Below are 13842 nucleotides of genomic sequence, written 5' to 3'. Positions count from 1 at the left end.
TCAGTTTACAGCTTTCTGAGTCCAGTAATGTTGAAATAGTGCTTCTGTTCAAATGAAGTGAAATCAAGCCCAAATCTGCTCAAAAGCTTGTCTCTCTATTAGAGAAAGCTGTTTCATTCAATATTCAGTGCAAATCTTGCCAAACTGATAGATGCCTATGCCATATTAAATACAATGTTTTCTGCAATGCTGTAAGACAGTTTTTAATGTGTTAGAAGTTATATACACAAAAACTAATGTTAGGACTTCAATGATCAAGATTGTCAGTTTACAGCTTTCTGAGTCCAGTAATGTTGAAATAGTGCTTTTGTTCAAATGAAGTGAAATCAAGCCCAAATCTGCTCAAAAGCTTGTCTCTCTATTAGAGAAAGCTGTTTCATTCAATATTCAGTGCAAATCTTGCCAAACTGAAACATGCTTATGTCTTATGAAATAAAATGTTTTCTGCAATGCTGTAAGACAGTTTTTAATGTGTTAGAAGTTATATACACAAAAACTAATGTTAGGACTTCAATTATCAAGATTGTCAATTTGCAGCTTTCTGAGTCCAGTAATGTTGAAATAGTGCTTTTGTTCAAATGAAGTGAAATCAAGCCCAAATCTGCTCAAAAGCTTGTCTCTCTATTAGAGAAAGCTGTTTCATTCAATATTCAGTGCAAATCTTGCCAAACTGAAACATGCTTATGTCTTATGAAATAAAATGTTTTCTGCAATGCTTTAAGACAGTTTTTAATGTGTTAGAAGTTATATGCACAAAAACTAATGTTAGGACTTCAATTATCAAGATTGTCAGTTTACAGCTTTCTGAGTCCAGTAATGTTGAAATAGTGCTTCTGTTCAAATGAAGTGAAATCAAGCCCAAATCTGCTCAAAAGCTTGTCTCTCTATTAGAGAAAGCTGTTTCATTCAATATTCAGTGCAAATCTTGCCAAACTGAAACATGCTTATGTCTTATGAAATAAAATGTTTTCTGCAATGCTGTAAGACAGTTTTTAATGTGTTAGAAGTTATATGCACAAAAACTAATGTTAGGACTTCAATTATCAAGATTGTCAGTTTACAGCTTTCTGAGTCCAGTAATGTTGAAATAGTGCTTCTGTTCAAATGAAGTGAAATCAAGCCCAAATCTGCTCAAAAGCTTGTCTCTCTATTAGAGAAAGCTGTTTCATTCAATATTCAGTGCAAATCTTGCCAAACTGATAGATGCCTATGCCATATTAAATACAATGTTTTCTGCAATGCTGTAAGACAGTTTTTAATGTGTTAGAAGTTATATACACAAAAACTAATGTTAGGACTTCAATGATCAAGATTGTCAGTTTACAGCTTTCTGAGTCCAGTAATGTTGAAATAGTGCTTTTGTTCAAATGAAGTGAAATCAAGCCCAAATCTGCTCAAAAGCTTGTCTCTCTATTAGAGAAAGCTGTTTCATTCAATATTCAGTGCAAATCTTGCCAAACTGAAACATGCTTATGTCTTATGAAATAAAATGTTTTCTGCAATGCTGTAAGACAGTTTTTAATGTGTTAGAAGTTATATACACAAAAACTAATGTTAGGACTTCAATTATCAAGATTGTCAATTTGCAGCTTTCTGAGTCCAGTAATGTTGAAATAGTGCTTTTGTTCAAATGAAGTGAAATCAAGCCCAAATCTGCTCAAAAGCTTGTCTCTCTAATAGAGAAAGCTGTTTCATTCAGTATTCAGTGCAAATCTTACCAAACTGATAGATGCTTATGTCACATGAAATACAATATTTTCTGCAATGCTGTAAGACAGTTTTTAATGTGTTAGAAGTTATATGCACAAAAACTTATGTTAGGACTTCAATGATCAACATTGTCAGTTTACAGCTTTCTGAGTCCAGTAATGTTGAAATAGTGCTTTTGTTCAAATGAAGTGAAATCAAGCCCAAATCTGCTCAAAAGCTTGTCTCTCTATTAGAGAAAGCTGTTTCATTCAATATTCAGTGCAAATCTTGCCAAACTGAAACATGCTTATGTCTTATGAAATAAAATGTTTTCTGCAATGCTGTAAGAGAGTTTTTAATGTGTTAGAAGTTATATGCACAAAAACTTATGTTAGGACTTCAATGATCAAGATTGTCAGTTTACAGCTTTCTGAGTCCAGTAATGTTGAAATAGTGCTTTTGTTCAAATGAAGTGAAATCAAGCCCAAATCTGCTCAAAAGCTTGTCTCTCTATTAGAGAAAGCTGTTTCATTCAATATTCAGTGCAAATCTTGCCAAACTGAAACATGCTTATGTCTTATGAAATAAAATGTTTTCTGCAATGCTGTAAGACAGTTTTTAATGTGTTAGAAGTTATATACACAAAAAACTAATGTTAGGACTTCAATTATCAAGATTGTCAGTTTACAGCTTTCTGAGTCCAGTAATGTTGAAATAGTGCTTTTGTTCAAATGAAGTGAAATCAAGCCCAAATCTGCTCAAAAGCTTGTCTCTCTAATAGAGAAAGCTGTTTCATTCAGTATTCAGTGCAAATCTTGCCAAACTGATAGATGCTTATGCCATATGAAATACAATGTTTTCTGCAATGCTGTAAGACAGTTTTTAATGTGTTAGAAGTTATATGCACAAAAACTTATATTAGGACTTCAATGATCAAGATTGTCAGTTTACAGCTTTCTGAGTCCAGTAATGTTGAAATAGTGCTTTTGTTCAAATGAAGTGAAATCAAGCCCAAATCTGCTCAAAAGCTTGTCCCTCTATTAGAGAAAGCTGTTTCATTCAATATTCAGTGCAAATCTTGCCAAACTGAAACATGCTTATGTCTTATGAAATAAAATGTTTTCTGCAATGCTGTAAGACAGTTTTTAATGTGTTAAAAGTTATATGCACAAAAACTAATGTTAGGACTTCAATGATCAAGATTGTCAGTTTACAGCTTTCTGAGTCCAGTAATGTTGAAATAGTGGTTCTGTTCAAATGAAGTGAAATTTAGCCCAAATCTGCTCAAAAGCTTGTCTCTTTATTAGAGAAAGCTGTTTCATTCAGTATTCAGTGCAAATCTTGCCAAACTGAAACATGCTTATGTCTTATGAAATAAAATGTTTTCTGCAATGCTGTAAGACAGTTTTTAATGTGTTAAAAGTTATATGCACAAAAACTTATGTTAGGACTTCAATGATCAAGATTGTCAGTTTACAGCTTTCTGAGTCCAGTAATGGTGAAATAGTGCTTTTGTTCAAATGAAGTGAAATCAAGCCCAAATCTGCTCAAAAGCTTGTCTCTCTATTAGAGAAAGCTGTTTCATTCAATATTCAGTGCAAATCTTGCCAAACTGACACATGCTTATGTCTTATGAAATAAAATGTTTTCTGCAATGCTGTAAGACAGTTTTTAATGTGTTAGAAGTTATATGCACAAAAACTTATGTTAAGACTTCAATGATCAAGATTGTCAGTTTACAGCTTTCTGAGTCCAGTAATGTTGAAATAGTGCTTTTGTTCAAATGAAGTGAAATCAAGCCCAAATCTGCTCAAAAGCTTGTCTCTCTATTAGAGAAAGCTGTTTCATTCAATATTCAGTGCAAATCTTGCCAAACTGAAAGATGCTTGTGCCTTATGAAATACAATGTTTTCTGCAATGCTGTAAGACAGTTTTTAATGTGTTAGAAGTTATATGCACAAAAACTTATGTTAGGACTTCAATGATCAAGATTGTCAGTTTACAGCTTTCTGAGTCCAGTAATGTTGAAATAGTGGTTCTGTTCAAATGAAGTGAAATCTAGCCCAAATCTGCTCAAAAGCTTGTCTCTCTATTAGAGAAAGCTGTTTCATTCAATATTCAGTGCAAATCTTGCCAAACTGAAACATGCTTATGTCTTATGAAATAAAATGTTTTCTGCAATGCTGTAAGACAGTTTTTAATGTGTTAGAAGTTATATGCACAAAAACTAATGTTAGGACTTCAATGATCAAGATTGTCAGTTTACAGCTTTCTGAGTCCAGTAATGTTGAAATAGTGCTTTTGTTCAAATGAAGTGAAATCAAGCCCAAATCTGCTCAAAAGCTTGTCTCTCTAACAGAGAAAGCTGTTTCATTCAGTATTCAGTGCAAATCTTGCCAAACTGATAGATGCCTATGCCATATTAAATACAATGTTTTCTGCAATGCTGTAAGACAGTTTTTAATGTGTTAGAAGTTATATACACAAAAAACTAATGTTAGGACTTCAATTATCAAGATTGTCAGTTTACAGCTTTCTGAGTCCAGTAATGTTGAAATAGTGCTTTTGTTCAAATGAAGTGAAATCAAGCCCAAATCTGCTCAAAAGCTTGTCTCTCTAATAGAGAAAGCTGTTTCATTCAATATTCAGTGCAAATCTTGCCAAACTGAAAGATGCTTATGCCTTATGAAATACAATGTTTTCTGCAATGCTGTAAGACAGTTTTTAATGTGTTAGAAGTTATATGCACAAAAACTTATGTTAGGACTTCAATGATCAAGATTGTCAGTTTACAGCTTTCTGAGTCCAGTAATGTTGAAATAGTGCCACTGTTCAAATGAAGTGAAATCAAGCCCAAATCTGCTCAAAAGCTTTTCTCTCTATTAGAGAAAGCTGTTTCATTCAATATTCAGTGCAAATCTTGCCAAACTGAAAGATGCTTATGCCATATGAAATACAATGTTTTCTGCAATGCTGTAAGACAGTTTTTAATGTGTTAGAAGTTATATGCACAAAAACTTATGTTAGGACTTCAATGATCAAGATTGTCAGTTTACAGCTTTCTGAGTCCAGTAATGTTGAAATAGTGCCTCTGTTCAAATGAAGTGAAATCAAGCCCAAATCTGCTCAAAAGCTTTTCTCTCTATTAGGGAAAGCTGTTTCATTCAATATTCAGTGCAAATCTTGCCAAACTGAAAGATGCTTATGCCTTATGAAATACAATGTTTTCTGCAATGCTGTAAGACAGTTTTTAATGTGTTAGAAGTTATATGCACAAAAACTTATGTTAGGACTTCAATGATCAAGATTGTCAGTTTACAGCTTTCTGAGTCCAGTAATGTTGAAATAGTGGTTCTGTTCAAATGAAGTGAAATTTAGCCCAAATCTGCTCAAAAGCTTGTCTCTTTATTAGAGAAAGCTGTTTCATTCAATATTCAGTGCAAATCTTGCCAAACTGAAACATGCTTATGTCTTATGAAATAAAATGTTTTCTGCAATGCTGTAAGACAGTTTTTAATGTGTTAGAAGTTATATACACAAAAACTAATGTTAGGACTTCAATTATCAAGATTGTCAGTTTACAGCTTTCTGAGTCCAGTAATGTTGAAATATTGCTTTTGTTCAAATGAAGTGAAATCAAGCCCAAATCTGCTCAAAAGCTTGTCTCTCTATTAGAGAAAGCTGTTTCATTCAATATTCAGTGCAAATCTTGCCAAACTGAAACATGCTTATGTCTAATGAAATAAAATGTTTTCTGCAATGCTGTAAGACAGTTTTTAATGTGTTAGAAGTTATATGCACAAAAACTTATGTTAGGACTTCAATGATCAAGATTGTCAGTTTACAGCTTTCTGAGTCCAGTAATGTTGAAATAGTGCTTTTGTTCAAATGAAGTGAAATCAAGCCCAAATCTGCTCAAAAGCTTGTCTCTCTATTAGAGAAAGCTGTTTCATTCAATATTCAGTGCAAATCTGGCCAAACTGAAACATGCTTATGTCTAATGAAATAAAATGTTTTCTGCAATGCTGTAAGACAGTTTTTAATGTGTTAGAAGTTATATGCACAAAAACTAATGTTAGGACTTCAATTATCAAGATTGTCAGTTTACAGCTTTCTGAGTCCAGTAATGTTGAAATAGTGCTTCTGTTCAAATGAAGTGAAATCAAGCCCAAATCTGCTCAAAAGCTTGTCTCTCTAATAGAGAAAGCTGTTTCATTCAGTATTCAGTGCAAATCTTGCCAAACTGATAAATGCTTATGCCATATGAAATACAATGGTTTCTGCAATGCTGTAAGACAGTTTTTAATGTGTTAGAAGTTATATACACAAAAACTAATGTTAGGACTTCAATTATCAAGATTGTCAGTTTACAGCTTTCTGAGTCCAGTAATGTTGAAATAGTGCTTTTGTTCAAATGAAGTGAAATCAAGCCCAAATCTGCTCAAAAGCATTTCTCTCTATTAGAGAAAGCTGTTTCATTCAGTATTCAGTGCAAATCTTGCCAAACGGATAGATGCTTATGCCTTATGAAATACAATGTTTTCTGCAAAGCTGTAAGACAGTTTTTAATGTGTTAGAAGTTATATGCACAATAACTTATTTTAGTACTTCAATGATCAAGATTGTCAGTTTACAGCTTTCTGAGTCCAGTAATGTTGAAATAGTGGTTCTGTTCAAATGAAGTGAAATCTAGCCCAAATCTGCTCAAAAGCTTGTCTCTTTATTAGAGAAAGCTGTTTCATTCAATATTCAGTGCAAATCTTGCCAAACTGAAACATGCTTATGTCTTATGAAATAAAATGTTTTCTGCAATGCTGTAAGACACTTTTTAATGTGTTAGAAGTTATATACACAAAAACTAATGTTATGACTTCAATTATCAAGATTGTCAGTTTACAGCTTTCTGAGTCCAGTAATGTTGAAATAGTGCTTTTGTTCAAATGAAGTGAAATCAAGCCCAAATCTGCTCAAAAGCTTGTCTCTCTAATAGAGAAAGCTGTTTCATTCAGTATTCAGTGCAAATCTTGCCAAACTGATAGATGCTTATGCCATATGAAATACAATGTTTTCTGCAATGCTGTAAGACAGTTTTTAATGTGTTAGAAGTTATATGCAAAAAAACTTATGTTAGGACTTCAATGATCAAGATTGTCAGTTTACAGCTTTCTGAGTCCAGTAATGTTGAAATAGTGCTTTTGTTCAAATTAAGTGAAATCAAGCCCAAATCTGCTCAAAAGCTTGTCTCTCTATTAGAGAAAGCTGTTTCATTCAATATTCAGTGCAAATCTTGCCAAACTGAAACATGCTTATGTCTTATGAAATAAAATGTTTTCTGCAATGCTTTAAGACAGTTTTTAATGTGTTAGAAGTTATATGCACAAAAACTAATGTTAGGACTTCAATTATCAAGATTGTCAGTTTACAGCTTTCTGAGTCCAGTAATGTTGAAATAGTGCTTCTGTTCAAATGAAGTGAAATCAAGCCCAAATCTGCTCAAAAGCTTGTCTCTCTATTAGAGAAAGCTGTTTCATTCAATATTCAGTGCAAATCTTGCCAAACTGAAACATGCTTATGTCTTATGAAATAAAATGTTTTCTGCAATGCTGTAAGACAGTTTTTAATGTGTTAGAAGTTATATGCTCAAAAACTAATGTTAGGACTTCAATGATCAAGATTGTCAGTTTACAGCTTTCTGAGTCCAGTAATGTTGAAATAGTGCTTCTGTTCAAATGAAGTGAAATCAAGCCCAAATCTGCTCAAAAGCTTGTCTCTCTATTAGAGAAAGCTGTTTCATTCAATATTCAGTGCAAATCTTGCCAAACTGATAGATGCCTATGCCATATTAAATACAATGTTTTCTGCAATGCTGTAAGACAGTTTTTAATGTGTTAGAAGTTATATACACAAAAACTAATGTTAGGACTTCAATGATCAAGATTGTCAGTTTACAGCTTTCTGAGTCCAGTAATGTTGAAATAGTGCTTTTGTTCAAATGAAGTGAAATCAAGCCCAAATCTGCTCAAAAGCTTGTCTCTCTATTAGAGAAAGCTGTTTCATTCAATATTCAGTGCAAATCTTGCCAAACTGAAACATGCTTATGTCTTATGAAATAAAATGTTTTCTGCAATGCTTTAAGACAGTTTTTAATGTGTTAGAAGTTATATGCACAAAAACTAATGTTAGGACTTCAATTATCAAGATTGTCAGTTTACAGCTTTCTGAGTCCAGTAATGTTGAAATAGTGCTTCTGTTCAAATTAAGTGAAATCAAGCCCAAATCTGCTCAAAAGCTTGTCTCTCTATTAGAGAAAGCTGTTTCATTCAATATTCAGTGCAAATCTTGCCAAACTGAAACATGCTTATGTCTTATGAAATAAAATGTTTTCTGCAATGCTGTAAGACAGTTTTTAATGTGTTAGAAGTTATATGCACAAAAACTAATGTTAGGACTTCAATTATCAAGATTGTCAGTTTACAGCTTTCTGAGTCCAGTAATGTTGAAATAGTGCTTCTGTTCAAATGAAGTGAAATCAAGCCCAAATCTGCTCAAAAGCTTGTCTCTCTATTAGAGAAAGCTGTTTCATTCAATATTCAGTGCAAATCTTGCCAAACTGATAGATGCCTATGCCATATTAAATACAATGTTTTCTGCAATGCTGTAAGACAGTTTTTAATGTGTTAGAAGTTATATACACAAAAACTAATGTTAGGACTTCAATGATCAAGATTGTCAGTTTACAGCTTTCTGAGTCCAGTAATGTTGAAATAGTGCTTTTGTTCAAATGAAGTGAAATCAAGCCCAAATCTGCTCAAAAGCTTGTCTCTCTATTAGAGAAAGCTGTTTCATTCAATATTCAGTGCAAATCTTGCCAAACTGAAACATGCTTATGTCTTATGAAATAAAATGTTTTCTGCAATGCTGTAAGACAGTTTTTAATGTGTTAGAAGTTATATACACAAAAACTAATGTTAGGACTTCAATTATCAAGATTGTCAATTTGCAGCTTTCTGAGTCCAGTAATGTTGAAATAGTGCTTTTGTTCAAATGAAGTGAAATCAAGCCCAAATCTGCTCAAAAGCTTGTCTCTCTATTAGAGAAAGCTGTTTCATTCAATATTCAGTGCAAATCTTGCCAAACTGAAACATGCTTATGTCTTATGAAATAAAATGTTTTCTGCAATGCTTTAAGACAGTTTTTAATGTGTTAGAAGTTATATGCACAAAAACTAATGTTAGGACTTCAATTATCAAGATTGTCAGTTTACAGCTTTCTGAGTCCAGTAATGTTGAAATAGTGCTTCTGTTCAAATGAAGTGAAATCAAGCCCAAATCTGCTCAAAAGCTTGTCTCTCTATTAGAGAAAGCTGTTTCATTCAATATTCAGTGCAAATCTTGCCAAACTGAAACATGCTTATGTCTTATGAAATAAAATGTTTTCTGCAATGCTGTAAGACAGTTTTTAATGTGTTAGAAGTTATATGCACAAAAACTAATGTTAGGACTTCAATTATCAAGATTGTCAGTTTACAGCTTTCTGAGTCCAGTAATGTTGAAATAGTGCTTCTGTTCAAATGAAGTGAAATCAAGCCCAAATCTGCTCAAAAGCTTGTCTCTCTATTAGAGAAAGCTGTTTCATTCAATATTCAGTGCAAATCTTGCCAAACTGATAGATGCCTATGCCATATTAAATACAATGTTTTCTGCAATGCTGTAAGACAGTTTTTAATGTGTTAGAAGTTATATACACAAAAACTAATGTTAGGACTTCAATGATCAAGATTGTCAGTTTACAGCTTTCTGAGTCCAGTAATGTTGAAATAGTGCTTTTGTTCAAATGAAGTGAAATCAAGCCCAAATCTGCTCAAAAGCTTGTCTCTCTATTAGAGAAAGCTGTTTCATTCAATATTCAGTGCAAATCTTGCCAAACTGAAACATGCTTATGTCTTATGAAATAAAATGTTTTCTGCAATGCTGTAAGACAGTTTTTAATGTGTTAGAAGTTATATACACAAAAACTAATGTTAGGACTTCAATTATCAAGATTGTCAATTTGCAGCTTTCTGAGTCCAGTAATGTTGAAATAGTGCTTTTGTTCAAATGAAGTGAAATCAAGCCCAAATCTGCTCAAAAGCTTGTCTCTCTAATAGAGAAAGCTGTTTCATTCAGTATTCAGTGCAAATCTTACCAAACTGATAGATGCTTATGTCACATGAAATACAATATTTTCTGCAATGCTGTAAGACAGTTTTTAATGTGTTAGAAGTTATATGCACAAAAACTTATGTTAGGACTTCAATGATCAACATTGTCAGTTTACAGCTTTCTGAGTCCAGTAATGTTGAAATAGTGCTTTTGTTCAAATGAAGTGAAATCAAGCCCAAATCTGCTCAAAAGCTTGTCTCTCTATTAGAGAAAGCTGTTTCATTCAATATTCAGTGCAAATCTTGCCAAACTGAAACATGCTTATGTCTTATGAAATAAAATGTTTTCTGCAATGCTGTAAGAGAGTTTTTAATGTGTTAGAAGTTATATGCACAAAAACTTATGTTAGGACTTCAATGATCAAGATTGTCAGTTTACAGCTTTCTGAGTCCAGTAATGTTGAAATAGTGCTTTTGTTCAAATGAAGTGAAATCAAGCCCAAATCTGCTCAAAAGCTTGTCTCTCTATTAGAGAAAGCTGTTTCATTCAATATTCAGTGCAAATCTTGCCAAACTGAAACATGCTTATGTCTTATGAAATAAAATGTTTTCTGCAATGCTGTAAGACAGTTTTTAATGTGTTAGAAGTTATATACACAAAAAACTAATGTTAGGACTTCAATTATCAAGATTGTCAGTTTACAGCTTTCTGAGTCCAGTAATGTTGAAATAGTGCTTTTGTTCAAATGAAGTGAAATCAAGCCCAAATCTGCTCAAAAGCTTGTCTCTCTAATAGAGAAAGCTGTTTCATTCAGTATTCAGTGCAAATCTTGCCAAACTGATAGATGCTTATGCTTGAATGAATACAATGTTTTCTGCAATGCTGTAAGACAGTTTTTAATGTGTTAGAAGTTATATGCACAAAAACTTATATTAGGACTTCAATGATCAAGATTGTCAGTTTACAGCTTTCTGAGTCCAGTAATGTTGAAATAGTGCTTTTGTTCAAATGAAGTGAAATCAAGCCCAAATCTGCTCAAAAGCTTGTCCCTCTATTAGAGAAAGCTGTTTCATTCAATATTCAGTGCAAATCTTGCCAAACTGAAACATGCTTATGTCTTATGAAATAAAATGTTTTCTGCAATGCTGTAAGACAGTTTTTAATGTGTTAAAAGTTATATGCACAAAAACTAATGTTAGGACTTCAATGATCAAGATTGTCAGTTTACAGCTTTCTGAGTCCAGTAATGTTGAAATAGTGGTTCTGTTCAAATGAAGTGAAATTTAGCCCAAATCTGCTCAAAAGCTTGTCTCTTTATTAGAGAAAGCTGTTTCATTCAGTATTCAGTGCAAATCTTGCCAAACTGAAACATGCTTATGTCTTATGAAATAAAATGTTTTCTGCAATGCTGTAAGACAGTTTTTAATGTGTTAAAAGTTATATGCACAAAAACTTATGTTAGGACTTCAATGATCAAGATTGTCAGTTTACAGCTTTCTGAGTCCAGTAATGGTGAAATAGTGCTTTTGTTCAAATGAAGTGAAATCAAGCCCAAATCTGCTCAAAAGCTTGTCTCTCTATTAGAGAAAGCTGTTTCATTCAATATTCAGTGCAAATCTTGCCAAACTGACACATGCTTATGTCTTATGAAATAAAATGTTTTCTGCAATGCTGTAAGACAGTTTTTAATGTGTTAGAAGTTATATGCACAAAAACTTATGTTAAGACTTCAATGATCAAGATTGTCAGTTTACAGCTTTCTGAGTCCAGTAATGTTGAAATAGTGCTTTTGTTCAAATGAAGTGAAATCAAGCCCAAATCTGCTCAAAAGCTTGTCTCTCTATTAGAGAAAGCTGTTTCATTCAATATTCAGTGCAAATCTTGCCAAACTGAAAGATGCTTGTGCCTTATGAAATACAATGTTTTCTGCAATGCTGTAAGACAGTTTTTAATGTGTTAGAAGTTATATGCACAAAAACTTATGTTAGGACTTCAATGATCAAGATTGTCAGTTTACAGCTTTCTGAGTCCAGTAATGTTGAAATAGTGGTTCTGTTCAAATGAAGTGAAATCTAGCCCAAATCTGCTCAAAAGCTTGTCTCTCTATTAGAGAAAGCTGTTTCATTCAATATTCAGTGCAAATCTTGCCAACTGAAACATGCTTATGTCTTATGAAATAAAATGTTTTCTGCAATGCTGTAAGACAGTTTTTAATGTGTTAGAAGTTATATGCACAAAAACTAATGTTAGGACTTCAATGATCAAGATTGTCAGTTTACAGCTTTCTGAGTCCAGTAATGTTGAAATAGTGCTTTTGTTCAAATGAAGTGAAATCAAGCCCAAATCTGCTCAAAAGCTTGTCTCTCTAACAGAGAAAGCTGTTTCATTCAGTATTCAGTGCAAATCTTGCCAAACTGATAGATGCCTATGCCATATTAAATACAATGTTTTCTGCAATGCTGTAAGACAGTTTTTAATGTGTTAGAAGTTATATACACAAAAAACTAATGTTAGGACTTCAATTATCAAGATTGTCAGTTTACAGCTTTCTGAGTCCAGTAATGTTGAAATAGTGCTTTTGTTCAAATGAAGTGAAATCAAGCCCAAATCTGCTCAAAAGCTTGTCTCTCTAATAGAGAAAGCTGTTTCATTCAATATTCAGTGCAAATCTTGCCAAACTGAAAGATGCTTATGCCTTATGAAATACAATGTTTTCTGCAATGCTGTAGGACAGTTTTTAATGTGTTAGAAGTTATATGCACAAAAACTTATGTTAGGACTTCAATGATCAAGATTGTCAGTTTACAGCTTTCTGAGTCCAGTAATGTTGAAATAGTGCCACTGTTCAAATGAAGTGAAATCAAGCCCAAATCTGCTCAAAAGCTTTTCTCTCTATTAGAGAAAGCTGTTTCATTCAATATTCAGTGCAAATCTTGCCAAACTGAAAGATGCTTATGCCATATGAAATACAATGTTTTCTGCAATGCTGTAAGACAGTTTTTAATGTGTTAGAAGTTATATGCACAAAAACTTATGTTAGGACTTCAATGATCAAGATTGTCAGTTTACAGCTTTCTGAGTCCAGTAATGTTGAAATAGTGCCTCTGTTCAAATGAAGTGAAATCAAGCCCAAATCTGCTCAAAAGCTTTTCTCTCTATTAGGGAAAGCTGTTTCATTCAATATTCAGTGCAAATCTTGCCAAACTGAAAGATGCTTATGCCTTATGAAATACAATGTTTTCTGCAATGCTGTAAGACAGTTTTTAATGTGTTAGAAGTTATATGCACAAAAACTTATGTTAGGACTTCAATGATCAAGATTGTCAGTTTACAGCTTTCTGAGTCCAGTAATGTTGAAATAGTGGTTCTGTTCAAATGAAGTGAAATTTAGCCCAAATCTGCTCAAAAGCTTGTCTCTTTATTAGAGAAAGCTGTTTCATTCAATATTCAGTGCAAATCTTGCCAAACTGAAACATGCTTATGTCTTATGAAATAAAATGTTTTCTGCAATGCTGTAAGACAGTTTTTAATGTGTTAGAAGTTATATACACAAAAACTAATGTTAGGACTTCAATTATCAAGATTGTCAGTTTACAGCTTTCTGAGTCCAGTAATGTTGAAATATTGCTTTTGTTCAAATGAAGTGAAATCAAGCCCAAATCTGCTCAAAAGCTTGTCTCTCTATTAGAGAAAGCTGTTTCATTCAATATTCAGTGCAAATCTTGCCAAACTGAAACATGCTTATGTCTAATGAAATAAAATGTTTTCTGCAATGCTGTAAGACAGTTTTTAATGTGTTAGAAGTTATATGCACAAAAACTTATGTTAGGACTTCAATGATCAAGATTGTCAGTTTACAGCTTTCTGAGTCCAGTAATGTTGAAATAGTGCTTTTGTTCAAATGAAGTGAAATCAAGCCCAAATCTGCTCAAAAGCTTGTCTCTCTATTAGAGAAAGCTGTTTCATTCAATATTCAGTGCAAATCTGGCCAAACTGAAACATGCTTATGTCT

Source organism: Carassius gibelio, chromosome B2 (assembly GCF_023724105.1).
Source record: "Carassius gibelio isolate Cgi1373 ecotype wild population from Czech Republic chromosome B2, carGib1.2-hapl.c, whole genome shotgun sequence".
Classification (NCBI taxonomy): Eukaryota; Metazoa; Chordata; class Actinopteri; order Cypriniformes; family Cyprinidae; genus Carassius; species Carassius gibelio.
The sequence above is the reverse complement of the archived record's forward strand: the minus strand, read 5'-3'. Positions refer to the sequence as shown.